Source organism: Myotis brandtii, unplaced genomic scaffold (assembly GCF_000412655.1).
Source record: "Myotis brandtii unplaced genomic scaffold, ASM41265v1 scaffold131, whole genome shotgun sequence".
Lineage (NCBI taxonomy): Eukaryota > Metazoa > Chordata > Mammalia > Chiroptera > Vespertilionidae > Myotis > Myotis brandtii.
This window is the reverse complement of record NW_005354632.1, coordinates 6135105-6148717: the sequence shown is the minus strand read 5'-3', so window position 1 is coordinate 6148717 and position 13613 is coordinate 6135105.

The following is a 13613-nucleotide window of genomic DNA, read 5'->3' as shown; positions in this document are numbered from 1 at the left end:
TTAATATATACTTTTAATTTGAAGCCAAAAGTGTTTTTTTTAAGGGATGGAAGGAATGGAAAAAATTATCTTAAAGTCAATAAGGCAAAATTACAAGAAATTATAAAGAAACAGTGTAACGAAGAAGGATTTATCCTGCATGATACTATAAATTATTATAAATTCTCTGCAATTCCATAGTATCATAGGGAGAAAAAATAGATCAATGGGAGAACACAGATAGTCCAGAAATATATCACAGCATATGTGGAGATTCACTATGTGACAAAGGCAGTTTTCAATCAATCAGCAAAAATATCGTTTATTTAATAAATGTGGTTGGCAAAATTGGCTATCCATCTGGCAGACAATAAAGTTGCACTGGGCCTCACATGGGTAAGATATAAAAATAAGTTCCAGATGGATTAAGAACTTAAACATAAAACAAAATACATAGGGAAAGATAGATAATTGAGTGGCAATATCTTATTAACTAAAATGGAAATCTAGAATCCATAATAAATAAGATGGGTGTATTTGACCAAGTTAAAATGAAATGTTTTTGTGTACAAACTCACACTATCAACAAAGTAAAAAAAAAAAAAAAAGATTAGGAAAAATATTTGCAGTGTATTGGACAGAAAAAAAAATTATATCTATACTATATAAAACAATCTTTATGAATAGGTAAGAAAAAGTCAGGAAATGGTCAATTGATACATATAGGCAAATTTAAATGTGATAGATATGTAGTCAGTAGACTTATGACCTCATCAGTAGTTAAGGACACATCGAGTAAACTATCACAGACCTAATTTTGGTCCTATCAAATTGACAAAATTAAAATTAAAAAGAGACTCTCTAATGAGGATGAAGATAGAATAAAATCTAAGAAATAGAAATCATTTTGTTGTCTGGTAAATCTGTATCTTAATATATATTAAAAATACAAATACAAATAACCTTTATGCCAGTCAGGGTTCTTGGCTGTAATAAGAGACATGTGCTCTGCATAATTTAAATAGAAAAGAAATGTATTGGAAGGAGATTAATCATTGACAGAATTCACAGGAACATTGGAGAATGAGGCAAAGAAAATGGACAAGGATCACTGAAATGTGAGCAGCTGGACCCTCAGCCAAGGGCAAGAGGAGGGACAGCCAGGGGACACCGGGCACTCTTGTTGACACCCGTGATCTCTTGGAAATGAATTGCCAACAAATTCAAAACCCGAAGCACTATACACTTTTTCTCTCTCTCTCTCTCAAAAATAAAGGAAAAAAAAAAGAAAAGAAAAGCCCAAATGTGATTTTTTTTTTTTGTACTGGTTTTGCAGTAAATTTGGTTTTGAGGAAGGAGCTTTAAAGAGAGCAGTTAACAGCCCTAGCCAGTTTGGCTCAGTGGATAGAGTATCAGCCTGTAGAATGAAGGGTGCCGGGTTCGATCCCGGTCAAGGGCATATGCCCAGGTTGTGGGCTCGATCCCCAGTGTGGGGCATGCAGGAAGCAGCAGGTCAGTGATTCTTGTCATTGATGTTTCCATCTCTCTCTCCCTCTCCCTTCCTCTCTGAAATCAATAAAAATCCTATATAATAAAAGGCTAATATGCAAATTGTCCCCTCGACCGGGAGTTCGACCAGGAGGCGGGGCCAGCTGGCCAACCACCCATGGCCTCTCCCCACAGCTGGCCTGATCAGCACTGATTGGGGCAGGCCAGCTGGACCCCACCCGTGCACGAATTCGTGCACTGTGTCTCTAGTGTGTGTTGGGGTCTAGAGAGGCTTGTTTTGTGGTAAGAGGAATGGGTGCATTTTAAAGGAACACTCCTCCCATCGGAGTGGAGCAGGGCTGGGCTTGGAATAAGCAGGCGGCCATTACAGGTAATGAAAAGGCATCCTATTGCGCCTAGATGTTTGTTTCCTTCAGAATCTTCATCTCTTTGCATCATCTTTTGCAGAGATTGCTTAGGAATCCTGGTTAACGTTTTGCTGTTTTAATAAAGCGTTCTGTTCTTCTGTTAAATTAGAAGATTAGAGCCTCTAAAGCAGTGGTTCTCAACCTTCTGGCCCTTTAAATACAGTTCCTCATGTTGTGATCCAACCATAAAATTATTTTCATTGCTACTTCATAACTGTAATGTTGCTCCTGTTATGAATCATAATGTAAATATCTGATATGCAGGATGGTCTTAGGCGACCCCTGTGATAGGGTCGTTTGACCGCCAAAGGGGTCGCGACCCACAGGTTGAGAACCGCTGCTCTAAAGCCATGAAACCCACAAAATGGAATTCATGTTCAAAGCCTTTACTCGCTCCATGGCAATGTCCTGAACTTCAAGCAAAATCCCCACATAGTTTCCAGGACCTACAAACCACAGGGAAGAGGAGCACACCCCGGCTCCTGTCCTTCTTGAAGAACTGGACCAGAACACTAACGAGAAGAAAGAAAAGAAAGAGAAGGAATAATGAAGAACCCTGACAGTGAACACAGAGCGAACAACCCAAAGATTGCGGCCTAAAATAAGACCAAAAGACGCTAGGACCTTGTGTTTTGGCCAGTGAGCACGCAGCCCATTGCACTCTCGTGTTTCTATCTTCCACGTTTTGTTAGTAGCTTGAGGCCAATGTCACATGTGGGCAAAGACTGAGGACCAGATTGTCCCCTGCATGCCACTTAGGGTCCAGCGTGGAAACAACTTCATCTGGCTCAAATACAGCTTGAACTTGAACCAGCTATTTAGGTGTCTTATTTTTATGATTCGTTTATCTTTCATTAGATAACCTTGTTATTTTCTTTTATTTCTGGAGTCCTTCCACTTTAAAATGTGCCGGCTACAACCTGGGGTTTTATTTGGTTATTTTCGGCGGGGCGTTATAGAACTGTCTTGTTTGTGTGGCTGGGAGAGTGGATATGTGGGCCGTGAGATTTAATTAAGATGAGTCATTTTATGAAAGAATTGGCAATGACTGATGCTTCAATAGAACATCGCCAACTGATCTGATTATTGAAAAATGAACAAAATCAGCATCAAATCGCTCCAAACTAATTCTGAGTTTGAGTCATTTCACCTGCTCCTATGGAATTCTAATATATTAAGTTCAGTAAATTATAAATTGAGAGTCAAGGAGAATTCTTCTTGAAGGAAACAAACAAAGAAAAAAAGGCAAGCATACATGTAAGATGTTTAAACGGAATTTTCATTGGTGGGCATTAGAGAAGGAATGAAAGACATATTTGGGATGCTTTCCTTCATTATGTTTGTCACTTTGTTTATTTTGAGACGTGGAAGTAAATTTGCAAAGAAGTAAAATAGGCACATGCAAGGGGATTTTATATAGCCTCGTTCCTTCATAATATACACAAAAATCAGATGTCATTGTCCCATTTCTTCTCTCTCTCTCTCTCTCTCTCTCTCTCTCTCTCTCTCTCAAAAAGCTTCTGCAGTAACTGTGCCTTTAAGTGGTAACATAGCTTTCCAAATTCAATCTTCAGCCCATAGTTTTATGCAGAAGTTACAAGCTTGTAGAAAACACAATCTCGCTGAGGAGTTTCACTCAAGGGCTGAAGCAGTGATGTTAGTTCCTTTGTTTTTCTTTACTCTGCATCTTATACAGGGACACAAAGAGCTCTACCATGGGAATTAGTTACTTAATCATAAAAATACCTGAAAGTGGCCCAGTGCTGTAATTGTCAAGCACAGCCCTCAACAAAGTTTCATTGAAGATGCATTTGCCAGATAGGGTAGAACCTTGAACTCCTAGGAGACAGAAAGATAGTCAACCAGAATGAATACAAATTGACTAATGAAAACAGCTACAAGTTGGTAATAACCCCTATTTTTAGAAGAATTAAAAAATACTTTAAAACCTGACTTCTATAAACTTTGGTATGGGGGTTTTTTTTTGTTTGGTTTTGTTTTGTTTTGGTCTGGTTTTAACTCAATTCATGACACCTTCTTATTTCACTGTCCCATTAGGGACTTTATTGTTGTTGTGATTGAAACAGTTCTATCTTAGACTAGAAAATGGAAGATGCCCTTTTAAAGGAGAGAGCCTTTAAATGTACCTACAAAAAACTGTAGTCATAAATCTCAAAACAAACTGCTCATCCATTATCATGGTGCTATAGACTAAATGCTGATGCCCCTCAAAATTCATAAATTGGAGCCCCAGCCCTCAGAGTGTTGGCATTTGGAGATGTGTCCCTTGGTAAGCAATTAGGGTCAGATGAAGTCATGAGGTTGGGGCCTTCATAGTAGCATGAGTGCCCTTATAAGATGAGGCGCTAGAGAACTTGGAGCCTCTCCACCATGTGAGGACACAGAGACAAGGTGGCTATCTGCAAACCAGAGAGCTCTTCCCAAGAACCCAATCGGCCAGCCCCTGGATCTTGGACATCCCAGTCTCCCAAACTCTAGGAAAATTCATTCATTAATATCTGTTGTTCAAGCCACCCGGTCTATATTATTTTGTTATGGAGCCCAAGCCAACTCACACACAAGGTCTATCAGAAACTGATGTTATGCAAAGACTTCCTTGTTGAGGATGCAGAAGTCAGAAGACGTTGTCTCTGTGTGACCTTGAGCCAGTTATGAACATGCCTTCACCTCTTTCTTCATCTAAAAAATGGGAGTAATAATACTAGCCTCCTTCAAGAGTGTGGAAATTCAAGCAAGACGAAACAAAAGGCTTCACAGGGTGTCTGGCAAGTAGGAAAAGCTAAAATACTGTTTAAAATGTGGGCCCATCCCCGTCATTCTATAAGAGGTCACAGCCCCTTACACTTGAAGGCACAGACTATGACCTGATCCGTCTCCTGCTATTTTTACAAAAACCCTGCAGATTCCATCCTTAATTCTCCCAGTCCTCCATCGCACATTAATAAGCACTTTGCATTTTTTTATGAGGCCAACAAGAGGTATTTCAGCAGTCAAATAGATCTTCTGAAACATATTATCATTTTGTTGAAATATGATGGTACTCTCTAAAATCTGGTTGTTTTCCAAGAAGCTTGAAACAAAATTCTAAACCCATCTGAATAATTTAATAATAATTCAATATAGTAAATATTTTTGAACACTGGATATATGCTGGAAAAGTTGTCCAGGGAGCTGTGGGGCACACAAGGGCAGCTAAGATAGGACCTGTCCTCAAAGAGCCCAGAACAGTGCAGGAATAATACTGAACAGTAGTAGTACTGGCAAATTAGAACACTGCAACTACTATTACCACTGCATTACTGTTGCTACCAGTACTACTAGTACTAGTACTACGAGTAGTACTACCTCTGCTACTACTAATAATAATATGTAACATTTGTGTAGCTCTTGACAAAGTACCTACTCATTTCCTTCCAGTTCTACTCTTTAGTTGTTGTTGTTTTTTAAACATTTTTCATCTTTATTGTCCATAATATTACATATGTCCCTCTTTTTTCCCCATTGACCCATTCTAGCCTGCCCCTAGCCCCGCCCTCACCCCAGGCCTTTAACACATTATTGTCTGTGTCCATGGGTTATGCATATATGCATATAAGTTCTTTGGGGAATAATTTTATCTCAGTGTCATCTATGTCTCTGAATCTATTTTGTTCATCAGCTTATTTTGTCCATTAGATTCTACATATGAGTGAGATCCTGTGATACTTGTCTTCCTCTGACTAGTTTATTTTGCTTAGCGTAATAGTCCCCAGGTCCCTCCTGGAGATCCAGCAATAAAAAAGAAGGATCTCTTAGTTGTTATTCTTAACTTAGTCCCAAATGAGGAAACTGAGGTTCAGACAAACTCAACAATTTGCAAAGTTAATTTTTTTCTTTTTAAATTACGAACAGGAAGAAATATCAATGGCACGAACACTTCTTTCTCAAAAGCAATGAACTAGAAAACAGGAAGCAATTCTATACCCTGCAGATGCTTCGCCCAACTATTGTCCTAGCTCCCAGCTCCTGCTATACTCCTTGTCAACTACTTGAGATTAGTTAACATTCTCATTTGCATCGATTAACATTCTGAGAACCTAACAAATGCTGTTCATAAGCTGTGTTTATACTACATTGCTTTTTCTTTTGTCATGTTTTTAATTATAAAAGTAAAATATGGTAAAATATGCTCATTATAGGTAATTGAAAAATATAGACAAATATTAAGGGATGAAAAAAATTAATCTATAACCCAAAACCCAAAGATAATCACAGTTAATATTTGACAATATATTTCTTTCTACCCATTTTCCTTGTCATTCATCTGTGTGTTTGCACATGTATTTTTATGAAGGGATATACTTTATAAACAGATGTGTTATGCTGTATTATTATGCTGATAAACTTTTGGAGGAATAATTTTATTTCAAAGAATAGTTGCAAAGATGGTACAGAGTTCAGAGAAACCCTTTGCCAAGCTTTCCTCAATATTTACGTCTTCTATAATTATGGGGCATTTTTAAAAAACTAAGGAAGCAATGCAGTTATTGACTAAATTATCTATTTTCCTTAGATTTCACCAGTTTTCCCACCTGCATCCTTCTGTTTTAGGATACAACCCAAGTTACCACATTGTAGTCCGTTGTCCTATCTCCTTGGTGTCATCTGATCTGTCACAGAAAAAGGGGAACAGAGAGCGTTTAGCTTTAAGAGTTAGAAGATGGCCCTAGCTGGTTTGGCTCAGTGAATAAAGCATTGGCCTGAGAACTAAAGGGTCCAAGGTTTGATTCCAGTCAAGGGCACATACCTCAGTTGCAGGTTCCATCCCTGGCCCATGCAGGAGGCAACCAATCAATGTGTCTCTCTCACATCGATGTTTCTCTGTCTCCCCACTCCCTTCCACTCTCTCTAAGAATCAATGGAAAAAATATCCTTGGGTGAGGATTAACAAACAAACAAACAAACAAAAAGAGTTAGAGGAGGTTGTATTGATTATATGGCACCCACCAGGCCTTGGGTTAGAAGTGTTACCATCCAAGCCTGCCTCACAGAATGTTTGAAGCCTCATTATAAACATGTGTTCTACAGGCTCTCCCATTACTCCTCTGTTTTCATCAAAATTGACACGTCAGAGTGGCTGGGTCTCTCTCAGAGATGTGTGAACACCGGGCTCATCAAAGCAGCTGCTGGGCGCACAGGGACTAGAGAGTTAGAAGAGGCAGAGCTGTCTGGTTTGGGAGGGAACAGCGACTCCCAAGCAGAAAGCAGACAATGTAGGAGGTCCAAACATCCCAATTCCCCATGAATATTCATTTTGTGGATCACTTTATGTACTACCATCTTTGAATTTCCCCTGGCCCCTTAATTTGTTAATACCTCTCTTCAAGTTCTTGAAAATATAACATTTAAGCTCAGACTTAAAAATAGAATACTAAACAGGTCCCAAAAAAATGCTTAAAGGAGGAGAAGAGAAAGGCAAGAACAGGGATAAAAGAAGAACATTGTAGGCTGAAAGGGGAAGGGACATTTAAAGGTCTTGAGGTGAAAAAGAGCTTGGTTTTAAGGAAAATTAAAAATAGTCCAAGGTTACACTGTGCTGAGAGGTCAAGAGGATGAACCTGAGAGCGGATGGTTGGGTTTGAGATTGGAAGGAATACAGCAAAGTGGTAGGATATTTAAGAATCACACTGAAAACAGATACCCAAATTCATCAACCTCTGCAGTCAGCATATTTGACAGCAAACTTGACCAGACTTTCCAAAGACTAGACGCACAGTAAGAAACATTTTCATAATTAAGTAACCTCTGCTATAGATCATCCAGTTTATGTTGTACCAACACGATTTAAAAGCATAATTAAGGCCTCAGTGCTCCTTCCTAGTTTGTGTTTTTTAATTGGTCAACATGCTTTCAATTCTTTGCCCAAGAAAAAAAAAATCACCCGTAAAGGAGCTCGCAGAAGACTCATCACTTCAACAGGGGCATGGCCCTCCCTGGCAGAATGAGGAGGAAAAGTAAAGGGATGATTGAGGGGGGGAAGAGGGTGTTCGGGAGAGAGAACACAAGGAAATGCAGTTTCTAGAACTGCAATTGCCCCAGGGATGTGAAGCATTGAACACAAATGACATGTCAGTAATTAGGGTTCCCATAAACACCATTTGAATCCCCACTTTTAACTTATAATTCTTCTACTGGTAGCTGTATGCCCCTAGCACTTGACTTAGATACGGATTAATACAGGTGATATAGAAAAAAGTAGCCACTATTTAACCATCAGCTATGAGGTACTGTTAAGATATCTTAAGTAATATTTAAATAACTCTAATGGGTGAGTGGAAAGGTAGAAGGGAATGGTGTAATGCAGCAGTTGCTAACCGGTGGTCCGTGGACCATTGGTGGTCCGTGAGGTCCGAAAGGTTGGCGACCACTGGTGTACTGTATGACCAGACCTATAGCTACACAGTATTGTATTTTTGAGGATATGGTCTCAGAGTCTATAGAGCATAAAAGACGATTTATTTGCTCAATACTTATCTTCACCCCAATGTGCACTTACTAAACAGATGTTGCTTTAGCTCTTTCCCAGATTTCAGCTCAAACAAACACTGACTAAGGGCCTTCAAGGAATAAGTGCTTATATAATGTACAGGGTGATGCAAAGGTGAGTGAGATTTCTTCTTCTCTATCATCTCACATTCCAGAACGGGAGCTAAGATGGATGCACAAAGAACAATAAAAAGAATGCATGAATTGCTGAGAGAGAGAGAGAGAGAGAGAGAGAGAGAGAGAGAACTAGAGAGAGAGAGAGAAACAATTGCTAAGGGAGCATAGAAGGAATAGAGGTTAATGGCTGCTAAACCCAGGAAAAGGTGGTACTGGTCCTGGTTGGGGAAGGCAAGGGCTCAATAAGGCTTCATTGAAAACAATGGATTTAAATTGCAAGGTGCATTGTCAAAGTCACCCATCATTCATCTCTAAATATAGTTGCTTTGTGTCTTACTTAATATTTACCTCATTGGTTTGGAATTCAAAGAGTTTTATAAACTCTAAATCATTACACAGTTGTATTAACATGATTACTGTGGCATTATTATTGCTGTGTCCACAGCTGTAGGCCAAGCATTATGAAGGTGGCAAAAACACTGTGAATGCTGCCTTGAAGGCCTCGGAAAAGTGGGTAGGTTTGGATAAAGGACCCCAGATGTACAGGCAGAGACTGTAAGGTAACAGAATGGATAGTTAGTGGTGGTTTTCTGTACTGCCCATTGACTGGCCAACAGCCAGGGCAACAGCTACTGGCTTCTGCCTCAGAGAGCCGAGGAGGCCGGCCTCCATTCATACTCTGGCTCTAGGTGGAAACCACAGATACTAAGAGTGGTCCTGTTATTGACCTGGGACTCATCAAACAGTTGCAGGAATTCTTGCGACCGGTCATAAGAAGCAGGAGTCCCGACACGCTCTACGTACAAGATGCTTTGCAGGAGGCTAGGAAAGCGAGGATGAAACACCAAGTCGACTCTCTAGTTCATTTGATGTCCTCTAATAACGTCACAGGCGACTGCTAACCTAACAGCTGTTGAATAATGCATTTATCTTACATAAAAAAAATAACGGAAACTGAGCGGGTAACCTTCCTCCACACTGGATTTGCAAATTCACAAACGTGTGCTGGACGCATGTCAGGTGCCCGTTTGTTGACTATCTTAGATCTTATCCTGAAAGATCTAAATTATTCATTCAAAACTTTTCATTCATTAAGGCCCTCCCTGACCCAAATAAACTCTGAGATCTGAAGGGTTGGCTTTAAAAACCTTCCTTCCTGAGAGGAAGTTTAATGATGCAGGGGCTGCGTCCACTCCCAGAGGGCTGGCGCCCCTTTCCGGGCATGGGAAGAGGCAATTATAAGAGTTAATGCAGCTTCCCAGGGTGCCATGCTCTCCCAAGAGAATATCTCAGGTAGCCAGACTATCGGGCCCAATGTGCGGGAATAGGTTCATGAAGGGGGGGGGGGGGGGGGGGAGTGAATTAGGGAAAAGAGAAAGAAAAAGAAAATACCAAAAGAGACTCTTGCATTAAATAATGTTTAACTGAAGAAACAATGCACACCATAAAATATGTATTTATGTAGTAAAACACCAACTATGCCACAACATCAGTCATGAAAATCACTCTGGTTTTGCAACTGAATAATGAATATAGCGGCTTAAAACATCTAACTGCCAAGATGGATGAAAGAGAGAAGAAGCCAGCACACAGACCTCAAACTCCAGCCTTCCCCTCCCCATGGGGGAGAAGACACAGCGGACACTGAGTGAGCAATGAGGCCATGGGGACAGCAATGAACCAGGCCCTGAATAATGGATATCCTTGGAGGAGGGGTAGCCTTTGAAGAACCTTAAGTGTCTTGCAGCAACCAAGTTGGAAAACCAAGAAAGCAGGGTAGCAGGTAAAGGATTTTATCCACTTTTAGCAGGAGAGCATTCATTCTGGTGCAGTGCTAGTCATGCATATGAAACAAACATACTGCCCAGCCAGCATGGCTCAATGGTTGAGCGTTGACCTATGAACCAGTAGGTCATGGTTTGATTCCTAGTCAGGGCACATGCCTGGGTTGTAGGCTCGATCCCCGGTGTGGGGTGTGCAGGAGGCAGCCAATCAATGGCTCCCTCTCATCATTGATGCTTCTATCTCTCCCTCTCTCTTCCTCTCTGAAATCAGTAAAAATATATTTTTTTAAAAAACATATTCATGCTCTTAAAACATTATCATCGAATAATGATGGACTAATACTACCCATTTGAACCCATGGGTTGTTGAACCCTTGCAGATTTGCATGTATTAATTGACAGAACATATTTGCCAGGAATTTTCTGAAGGTTTTTCCAAATAGTTCAATGGAGACACAATTGATTAGAAACATAAGGATGCTGAGGAGGCACCACCGTCTACGACGTGCAGTTTATGGCCACCAGGGCCCCTCCCGATCAAGCCTGTGTTCCCTGCGCAGACACTATCTTCCCATGCTGATGCTGAGAATCCAACCTTCTCACTTTGCCACAGTCGGAGCAGTTGCTTGACAATTTGATTCCAGTTTGCTGCCAGCTCATGCCCATAATAGTTCTGGGAGCTTGCAGCAATTGCTCAATATTTTGATTTTCCAATGCTAGGATTCAACGAAGAAAGATATCTTCAAAATATTGATTTCTGATAAGGCGTGAAGATCTGCATGAAAGGACATTGCTTTAAGGGTCTGTGATTGGAGCACGAAGGGAGAGGGCAGAGGCTGTGATAAGAGGAGGAAAACGGGAAGGGCTCGGGATGTGGAAACCACTGAAGGAAGCACAGCTGGTGACGAGAGCGCTCAGGGGTCTGCTGGAGAAAATTCAGTCACACTTTACTGGCCCGGTAGACAGTGCATGCTCGTCAATGTCCTTTCCACACCTTCTTCCTGGGCGGTATTCCCTTGTGTATATGTACCACATCTTCTTCATCCAGTCATCCAGCAAATGACAGTTGCAATGAACATAGGGGTGCCTACATCTTTGCGATAAAATGTTTTCTAATTTTCCAGGCAGATACGCCAAAGAGGGGTTGCTGGGTCATATGTTACTCAGCCATAAGAAAAAAATGAAGTACTGCCATTGCAATAATATGGATGGATGTTGAAAATACCATGCTAAGCGAAATAAGTTGCATGAAAAATTGTGGACCAGAAAATTAAGAACCATATGATTTCACTCATATGTGGGATAGAAAACTGAAAGTAACAAAGGAACCAACAAAAAAAATCAACAAAAACTCATAGACACAGACAACAGTATGGTGGTTACCAGAGGGAAGAGGAGTGGAGGCGTAGTAAAGGGTAAAGGGGGTCAAACATATGGTGATGGAAGGAGTCTTGACTTTGGGTGGTGGGCACACCATGCAATCCTATAAAACAGCAGTTCTCAACCTGTGGATCACGACCCCTTTGGGGGTCGAACGACCCTTTCACAGAGGTCGCCTAAGACCATTGGAAAACACATATATAATTACATATTGTTTTTGTGATTAATCACTATGCTTTAATTATGTTCAATTTGTAACAATGAAAATACATTCTGCATATCAGATATTTACATTACAATTCATAACAGTAGCAAAATTACAGTTATGGAGTAGCAACGAAAATAATTTTATGGTTGGGGGTTACCACAACATGAAGAACTGTATTGAAGGGCCGCAGCATTACAAAGGTTGAGAACCACTGCTATATAATAAAAGGCTAATATGCAAATCAACTGAACAGTGGAATGACTGGTCAATATGACGCACACTGACACAAGGGGGCAGATGCTCAACGCAGGAGCTTCCCCCTGGTGGTCAGTGTGCTCCCACAGCGGGAGCACCACTCAGTCAGAAGCCAGACTCACAGCTGGCGAGCGCAGTGACGGTGGTGGGAGCCTCTCCCTCCTCCGTGGCAGCACTAAGGATGTCTGACTGCCAGCTTAGGCCCACTTGTGGGGAGCGGGCCTAAGCCACCAGTTGGACATCCCCCAAGGGCTCCCAGACTGTGAGAGGATGCAGACCAGGCTGAGGGACCCTCCCCAGGTGCACGAATTTCGTGCACTGGGCCTCTAGTATACAGATGATGTATCATAGAATTGTGCACTTAAAACCTATGTAATCTAATTAACCAATGTCACCCCAATAAATTTATTTTACAAAAAAACCACCTTCCTCCTGCAAACAGCTTAAGGCTGTTGGAACTTACCCTGGTAGATGTTTTATAGGAAAGGGAAGTGAGAAATGAAACTTTGTCATTGAGAAGGCAAAATGTCTCCTCGTTTAATACATAACTTGCACATGTATATGTATTTAAATGATCTCATCTCAAATGTTAAAGGGCATATCTAAATGTAAGAATTTTTGTCCTTTATTATAAAGTGAAGAGAGGCTTTTTCAATATATGAGTAAGACTGGCTCTTCCTGACCCCTTATAGAGACATGAAATAGGATTTGTCTCAAATTGTCGACCTTTCCCCTTGAAATGAGAATGTGCCAAGAAAGACCTCCACATTCTTTTCTGTTCCCTCAGAGACCATTTTAAAATGCAATAGTTACTCCCAGCGTTTTCAGCACTTCTAAGAGATGGTAGTTTTCTACGAGATAAGGCAAAACTGAAATTATTTCAACAAATGAGCAAGAGAGAAATGGGCCTAGGATCAGACTGAAAAAATCATGGAGTTTTAAATGGAGGGAAATGTTCTGAAATAAAAACCCATTACTGTAGCCCTAGAGCAGAAGGTAATTGATAGGTAGACCAGTAAAACCGGTGTTCCTCAATAACGCAATCAATCACTCTACATGGAATCCAGCCACTCAGCAATGTAAGACTCTAGCATGAATCTAGATTTCCTTATGTTGCTATTAGTCAAATAGCTTTGAATGACTCTCTACTTTTAGACAACAGTTAGGGCTACTTAAATCTATAAACTGTCATGCATTTCTTCTTAAACAGGCATGTAATCATATATGCTGCTATTGCTTATATTCAGAACAGGGAAAAGCTAATGGTTATAACACATAGGCTTTGAAAACATAAATTACTCAAGGGGAAAAAGTTTCTGCCACTGACATTTCTTTTCAATTTTGTTACAAGGTATAATTTACATGCAGTGAAATTCATTCTTTTTAGTATACCACTCTGTGAGTTTTGACAAACACGTATAGTCATGT